The sequence below is a fragment of the Sinohyriopsis cumingii genome, chromosome 16 (assembly GCF_028554795.1).
Source record: "Sinohyriopsis cumingii isolate HCF-2022 chromosome 16, ASM2855479v2, whole genome shotgun sequence".
In the NCBI taxonomy this organism is placed as follows: Eukaryota; Metazoa; Mollusca; class Bivalvia; order Unionida; family Unionidae; genus Sinohyriopsis; species Sinohyriopsis cumingii.
This window is the reverse complement of record NC_142976.1, coordinates 82,759,916-82,768,455: the sequence shown is the minus strand read 5'-3', so window position 1 is coordinate 82,768,455 and position 8,540 is coordinate 82,759,916.

Here is an 8,540-nt window from a genome sequence, read left to right as displayed (position 1 = left end):
GTCGACCAACATTGTTCCAGCAAATAGTATAGCCTATTTATGGTGTGAAATTTAAGAAACTAATTAAATGCTGTGTTTAATATATGTCCGTGATTCACTGTACTATGATTTATACTCAGTATTGAAATGTATCATTCTTCCACGGATAAAGAGACACGGGACAGAATTATCAAGGAATTTCGAAGACCCGAAAGCATAATTCGCTGTCTTGTTGCTACGGTAGCATTCGGAATGGGGATCCAAATCAGCGATGTAGATATCGTTATTCTTTGGGGATGCCCAAAGAGCATTCTGAGCTATTGGCAAGAGATGGGAGATGTGCCAGAGATGGGAGAAAAGGTTATGCTTGTCTCCTACCTTACATGACAAGCATGATGACGACAACAGATGAAAACATGATAGAAGTTGCGAAAAATCGTCAAGTCTGTTTAAGAAGAAAAATTCTTGAGGCATTGTGGATCCCCGAAATGGATAAACTTCCCGCTGGCCTAAAAGAATGTTCCGCGGGAAGTTGCAATATATGCTCTTGCGGCAAATGTAACTGTTGTGTAAATTGTTGCAACACTTGTCAATGCAGTGATCAGAAGGGAAGAAGAAACTATTGTTTTTGATCAAAATATAACATTATCCATATGTTATAAGTTATGGTGCAAAATTATAACAGACGTATATATGTATGTATGCATGTATGTTTGTATTCATAAATACCATTGTAAATGTTATTAATAAAGTTCATCATGCTAATCATGTTATAAGTAATGTTAAGTAATGTATGTATGTATTCATAAATACCATTGTAAATGTTATTAATAAAGTTCATCATGCTAATCATGTTATAAGTAATGTTAAGTAATGTATGTATGTATGTATGTATTCATAAATACCATTGTAAATGTTATTAATAAAGTTCATCATGCTAATTATGTTATAAGTAATGTTAAGTAATGTATGTATGTATGTATGTATGTATGTATTCATAAATACCATTGTAAATGTTATTAATAAAGTTCATCATGCTAATCATGTTATAAGTAATGTTAAGTAATGTATGTATGTATTCATAAATACCATTGCAAATGTTATTAATAAAGTTCATCATGCTAATCATGTTATAAGTAATGTTAAGTAATGTATGTATGTATGTATGTATTCATAAATACCATTGTAAATGTTATTAATAAAGTTCATCATGCTAATTATGTTATAAGTAATGTTAAGTAATGTATGTATGTATGTATGTATGTATGTATTCATAAATACCATTGTAAATGTTATTAATAAAGTTCATCATGCTAATCATGTTATAAGTAATGTATGTATGTATTCATAAATACCATTGCAAATGCTATTAATAATATTCATCATAATAATCATGTTCTTCTTATAAGTAACGTAAAGTATTAATATGTAGATATGTATGTATGTCATGAAATCCATTTATACCATTGTAAATGTTATTAAATATGATTGAAGATACTACCACTAGTAATAATAATAAATTATTATTATTATTATTATTGTGTAGCATATTTTCACATCTTCATACAGTTTGTAGTCGTTTTACAATTTATTTATCATTCACTCTATCTCACATTTCTGACATGAAGTCTCTCTCTCTCTCTCTCTCTGTCTATCTCCTAAATTTCTGCCGTAACGACACAGTTCCTACCCAAGCATCAGTAAATTCCTAGTGATCTACGCCTCGCTAGACGGTTTTCACGCGTTACTCTTGCCTCGTGGTGATGCTGCTTACACGCATGCGTGGGTAATTCAAATCTGAGGTCAACAGCCGATGAATACACAGGTGTTCTGTTCTGACACGGATTTATACTAATAAAGTGTGTGTTCTAAAGGATTTAACGCTGTGGATCATTAGAAGAGGGATTATACTTACCGTCTGGATACAAAGGTTTGTCTAAATAAATTTATTAATTAATAGCGCGCGGTCCGATCATCCGAGGTGACATAGCTCGGACGTCTCAGCACGACTGGTGCAGAACAACGTTGGTCTCCGCCGCCAGTCAAAAAAAAAAAAAAGGTGGAGAACAACTTGCTGGTCTAGGTGAGACAGATGTAAAATCAAGTCACCTGTTAACCTGAAGAAGACAAGTCTTCGTTATCAAAAGTTTGTCTTTTCCATTGAGAAAAATGAGTGCATGCGCCTATAATGACTGTCAAAAATTAATTCTCAATGTAAAGACTAAAAAGGCAATAAGTAATAATTACACTTGACTGCTGATTTTTAAAGTAGCTTGTATAGTTTTGTATCGATTCTCTATCTGTTGTAACGATATTGCGTATTGATTTGACTAATACGTTATAAGATAAGCTGTTGGGGTGTTGAAAAAATATTTGACAGAAACATTCGGCTTATGACTATTTTATTGATTTATTTGGTTTCATCTGGAGAGGAGGTAGGTAATTGGTTTTAATTTTTTTTTTAAATAACACTTTCTTGGTATTTAGTAGTGACTCAGCAACTACAGACCATTTGCAACTTCCGTTTTATGGCAGGGTCGTGACCAGTGCTGGGTACAAAGACACATTTTGCACCGCGGTATTTATGAACGTACCGCGATACGTACCACGGTATAACATAATTATATTAGGGACCAACAATTCAATGTTCTGGTTAGGGGCCTGACAACTTTAAATTTCCGTCTGTCAACAGTTGGAAAAATTTATTTTGCTTCGATTTATAGAAAAATAACACCACATTACAGCCATGATATTATTTTTTGGAAATATAGTAATTATCTTGAGAAAAAAAAACGAAAAAAAAAACCCCAGTTCAGCTAAATTAAATCACAACCCACACTCAGAAAATTTAAATGGCCAACACCTTACAGTAGACGAATTTGCTATGTGTATGTTGTTTCATACATTTCAATATAAAAGCTGTGACTACAGTGGGATGATTAAGCTTACTCTATAGTTGATAATGTTAAAGATTCGAAAGCATTTGATAAAAATCGAAAGTTTTGATACTGAAGCAAACAATGTAGTAGCTACATACTGGCATAATAGGCAGGAAAACGTTGAGTGGGATGAGAACACCAGGGCAAGATATTTATCAGAGAGGGCCAGTAAACATAAAACACTCAACAAAGTAGAAAATATTACGTGGACTTATGAAAATCACGTAAAGTTCAGACAGAAAACAAGTCTGCTCCTGAAAATGGTAGAATTATTCGCATCCTTACAAAGTAACACATATATATTCACACATGGTAGTAAATAACAAAAACATGAAATGTGTGACTTTTGTTAATCCGAAATGTTTTCAAAGTTCGATTTGTCCCGAATGTTTCATTACATTCCACTTGGCCATCGCATTTGCATACGTGTTACGTGTCTAAGCTCGAATAAACAGCAACACAAGAAAGAGTTAAAACAACAAGCTTTGAAAAATATAATAATTTATTTTCCCGAAAAACATTCTGTACAAATGAAACAACTATGAACTTGCGGTTTTAAGAATCAAATCCAAAAATAATACAAGAATAATCCACGAATAAAATTCTAGAAGTCCTAATAATAAAATGTTCTAATGATTTCAAGTTCGAGTCCCGACGAAGAATCCAAGATGGAAGACGATGACGTATTCTGTAACCTGTAGTGTTGAAGTCTACAGTTCCGTGTAGAAACAAGAAATATTACTCCGGTTTCGGAAATCTGAATAAAGTTTTATAAGAGCTGTCTCTGTTCAAGAATCTCATATGAGCAAACGTATTTTCCAAGGAGAAAAAAGAATTAATCCTTTTGAATCGAAGTAATTTGAAATAACTCCAAACGACACAACACCTTCCAGTGTAAAGAAAAAAAGCCCAACTGTGCTTACTTCTCTAATACGATTGTTTAAAACTTGAATTTTACGCCCCGGATAAGGGTCGCGTGGTCATTTTTACATATAGAACAAATTACGTAGCCCCTGGCCTGTATGTCCGTGATAAGACCCAAACATTTTACTCCAAGAATGAAAGTTGTTTACTTCACTAAAAACTAGTAACACAAGAAAGAGTTAAAACAACAAGCTAGGGTCATTTCTTCAATACAGCCTCGATCTCACTCTTATAAGACCCACAATAAAAAAAAATTAAAAAAAGAACTTGTAGACGTGGCTGTTACTAAATTATGAATCAAGGTTAAGATCCAGGTCAACATCTGGTGTTTACTAAAACGAACAGTCAAGGTAAAACTATTTTTTTGGGAAAAAGTATCATATATATATATATATATATATATATATATATATATATATATATATATATATATATATATATATATATATATATATATATATATATATATGTGTGTGTGTGTGTGTGTGTGTGTGTGTGTGTGTGTGCACATAAATATAGACCATATAGCTTTAAACTTACCATATAAATCATATTTTTTAAACCGAAGATAACACGAATTTTGGGTGATTTGTTTTTTTTTCTAGACCAATGACATTGTAGAATGTCTCTTCTCCTTTTCGTCAGTGATGCAGTTGGAAACGAAATCAAACGCGTGCACTGTTCAAAAGCTGTTTGTTGTTGTTGTTTGTTTTCTTTTTATTCTCCGAAATCTTAGACCTTTTTCTTCAAGGTCGTTACACACAAAATTCATCACGTTTTAGCTTTTGGAAAACTCTTTTCAAGATAAAATGCTTAAGCATTAGTTCTTGTCCCTAATTATCTGTATATAGCTGTTTTGTTAACTATTGGGTATATGGTTCAAGATTCAGATCATCCAGTTTCATCAGAATAACCAGGAATTAACCAATTTAAGTATCCAATAAAAAGGATTAAAGATTTCTCCGAAAAATCACGACATGACTCCCAAGTCTTTCTAACTTTATTTGGCTTTTTAAAACTTCCATTATTAGATTTCATCGGCAGTGTATTTGGTCTCATATCTCCATCATGTTTGATTTTATGTGTCACTTTGCACACAAACTTCATCTTAGAACTCACTGTCAAAACTTATTTCCAAAATAGTGTTGTCAGCCTCAACTAACTCTAGTTTCTCGGTGCTAGATAACCTGAAATACTCATGAACTTCTCGTCGCTACGTATGGTACTCATTCATTGTCCTTTGCAGCAAAAGCGCCATTTTCACCCAATATGACTGTGTTTCTTGAAAGTACAAATGCGTTGACATTTTTAATGTATATAATAAATAATTAGGATAGTTCATATGTTCTTCTGCCAAATCTCCTTCGTCTATTCTTGAATATTTCCAATTCTAAAATAAGTTCCAGCCAGATTAGGCGGGTATGCAATACAATTATATTTGTAATATTCACCGTTGTGATATACAACCGTTTTGTAAAAAAGGTTAATCTGTTGAACTGTGTTGTCATGAATAATATAAACACGATGTCACGTTTGCCTGCCCGCGATTACGTAAGTCAGGAACAAAGGAAGGGGTTAGCGCCATGAGTATGTCGACCCTCACTGCCGTGGCAATCTGTGTTTGTACAAGAGTTCTCTTCGTTAGGTGTCAAAACTAACATGTAGACGTTAGAAGCTTTGTGCTCGAACAAATGACCCTCGATGCTGTTGTAAATCTCCCCCCGTTTCTCAGATGGCCTGAGGCTCGTCTGTTAAACTGCACCGACTGGGGTAGAATTGATATCCAATCAGAACTGAGAAAGGGTGGGGCCATCAATTCGAACCAGAATTTAACAGTCATTTGGGCTGGGAACGAATTAGTCATTGTGAAGCATCGTGGTGACAAGTTGTAGCAATAACTCCGGATTATTCGTGATTTGGCGGGAAAAAATCTTGGTACATTCAAGGACAGAAAGCTTCGTAAAGGTCAGCGAGTTATTTGCTCGATTGTTGCAGAATGTTACGGCATTGTAATTATAATTATGTGCAGTATGTATATTTACTTACTAGAATCGTTAGTACGTAGAATTACCTTTGTATTGTTTAATTTACATGCGTACTTGAGAAATGAGCTATGATTCTGTAGATTGCTCGCTCGTCAGAATTAATATTGTAATTCGCTATTTAGTGGTAAACTAGTTATTTATTTATGTGATATTCTAGATTTTGCAATTGTTGAATTAAATTGTAACTTTGGAAATGGTTGCAGTGTGTAAATTTAAATAATATGGATATTTGAATATTTGTGTACACTTGTAGGAGTGTAATGTACAGAAATGCGTCAGATTGTTGTGATATTGTTGAGAATAAGGAGTTTAGAATATATATATATATATATATATATATATATATATATATATATATATATATATATATATATATATATATATATATATATATATTGATGTGACGCAACTTAGTGATTTCTGTTATGATAAGTAGGATACCTCTCTTATTGCAACGTTGTTTCTATAAGAACGTGTGGGTTTTTCGTTGTGCACGAATGCGTGACCAAAGATGTAGATAGCCTTGATCTGATGATTGATTGCTGATGTAGTGTGAGGCGAGATGGCTAACACAAATGCTAACGTCCTTGTGTTTTTCGTAGGAAGCTTTTGTGGACAGAACTACCGGGTAGTCAAGTCCCGAGTCTCAGAGAGAGAGAGAGAGAGAGAGAAGGAGGAGAAAAGGAGACAAAAGGGGAAGAGGATAGGAGGAATCGGAGTACGGAGAACGCCGGAAGGAGGAAAGGAATTGGCGGAGTAAACACAGATGAGTAGAAACCAAGTACAGGGGAAAGCCATCTCACACTATAATCACGTGATGAAATAGGTTGTTACATGGTCGAGAGGAAGAAGACTGGTTGAGAAATTAATATCGTTTAATTTGTATTAAATTGTTATTCTTTTGAATTTCACATTTGTGTTCTTAATAATTTAATTGTCGGTATTGCTGACTGGGGGCTCGGAGCTTTACCTCTCTCTATCACTAATTTCACTTCCTACAAAACGAGCCAGGGTGGGAATTCCACAGTAGTTCAAATAAATATTGGAAGCATCCCACCCCAACGCATAACAGTGAGTCACATAGAACTTCACACACGATGTTAATATCATTTAGCCGTAACAGATTACTCGGGAATTTCCGTACATTTCTTACTGATGGAAACTACCGACGTACTGGTACAGTGAAAAAGTACCGTGGTACGTACCACCGGAAAAAAAATATCACGGTAAACCCGTAGAATGGTAATACCCGCGCACTTCCAGTTGTGACGTTGTATAGTCCATGAGTGTGAGTGATCAGTACCTCTCCTTCCTTCAATCCTCCATCCTCAGTCTGATTTGTAAATGTTAGTTGGATAGTGAAAGTAGGTGTGTATGGTGAATAAATGATCCTCTTTATCACTCTACCTTACACACTCCCTCCTCGCCCGTCAGCAGCTGTGTTGGCGAGTCAGGATTAGTCTTGCTTAGTCAAGACATGCCTTGCTTAGTTCCAGCATGGCAAATCCAAATAGGACCCGATTTATTTACCAAAACGTTTTTTTTTTATAAACAGTACACTTTACATATAACCCACTGTGTTTAAGATTATATTTCATCTTGAATTCCAATCGATTCCCACGGGGTTATACATAATGTTAATACCCATGATCTCCATATCACCCCACATAACTACTTACGTGTTGTACTATGAATTCAAACGATATGCAAAATATTCGTAGTATTATTTGTTAAGGTGTAAATCAAAGTGAATATGAAACAAATTTAGTTCAAAATTTAACAGAAATTTCAGGTTTTATATTTGGAATAATGACTTTATTTGATAATGGTATCTGCATGATTTTGTCAAAAGTGCCGCTCCTACTGGGTAGAATTCATTCAAATTGTTTTTAAAAAAACATTGTATTAGAGCTGGCCATTATTTGTGATGGAAAATGCATATTTCATCACTTGGCAAGGTCTTGATATCTGGATGCATTGTGTGAAAGAGTAAAGTTTAGTGTGTATATAAATTATTTTAGAAGAAGTTGAAGCAAATGTTGATGGACAGAAAAAAGGCACATTCCATAATCTCACTTGGCTTGTGGCCATGTGAACTAAAATGATCAAGTATGATGAAATGAATGGGATATGCGAATGTATAGTGTTCAACATTCAAATTCAGGTATAACAGTACCAATTGTGCAAGTCCAGGTGGGCGGAGCTTAAGGTGTAGGGAACATTGTATTCAGAATTAAAGAACAACACTAGCTGTGGTTGGTGCATTATGTAAGAGTTGTACTTTCTGTTTGGCTTAAAAAAAAGTTGAGCCTCTTGGCAACATGTGAGTTCATGTTAATTTCTATCTAGATCATATTTTGTATTTTTTATGATTTTTTTAAAAATATGGTACACATGGCTGAAAATGTGCTTGTTGTGACTAGGTAACTTTTACCCCTGTCTAGTTCCAGTGGAGTTATCTCTCTTAAATGCAATGGAGTACCTGGTTATGTCATTGTCAAATTGACAATCTAGCATTGTTCTCTATGACAGTGTGTGACATGCATGCTCAAGTAGGATAGAAAGTATATTTATTTCACAAACATTAGCATTGAGGTATATGGAAAAACAATTGGTACCGTGATACCTTCACTAGAAACCAACTTACACGAAG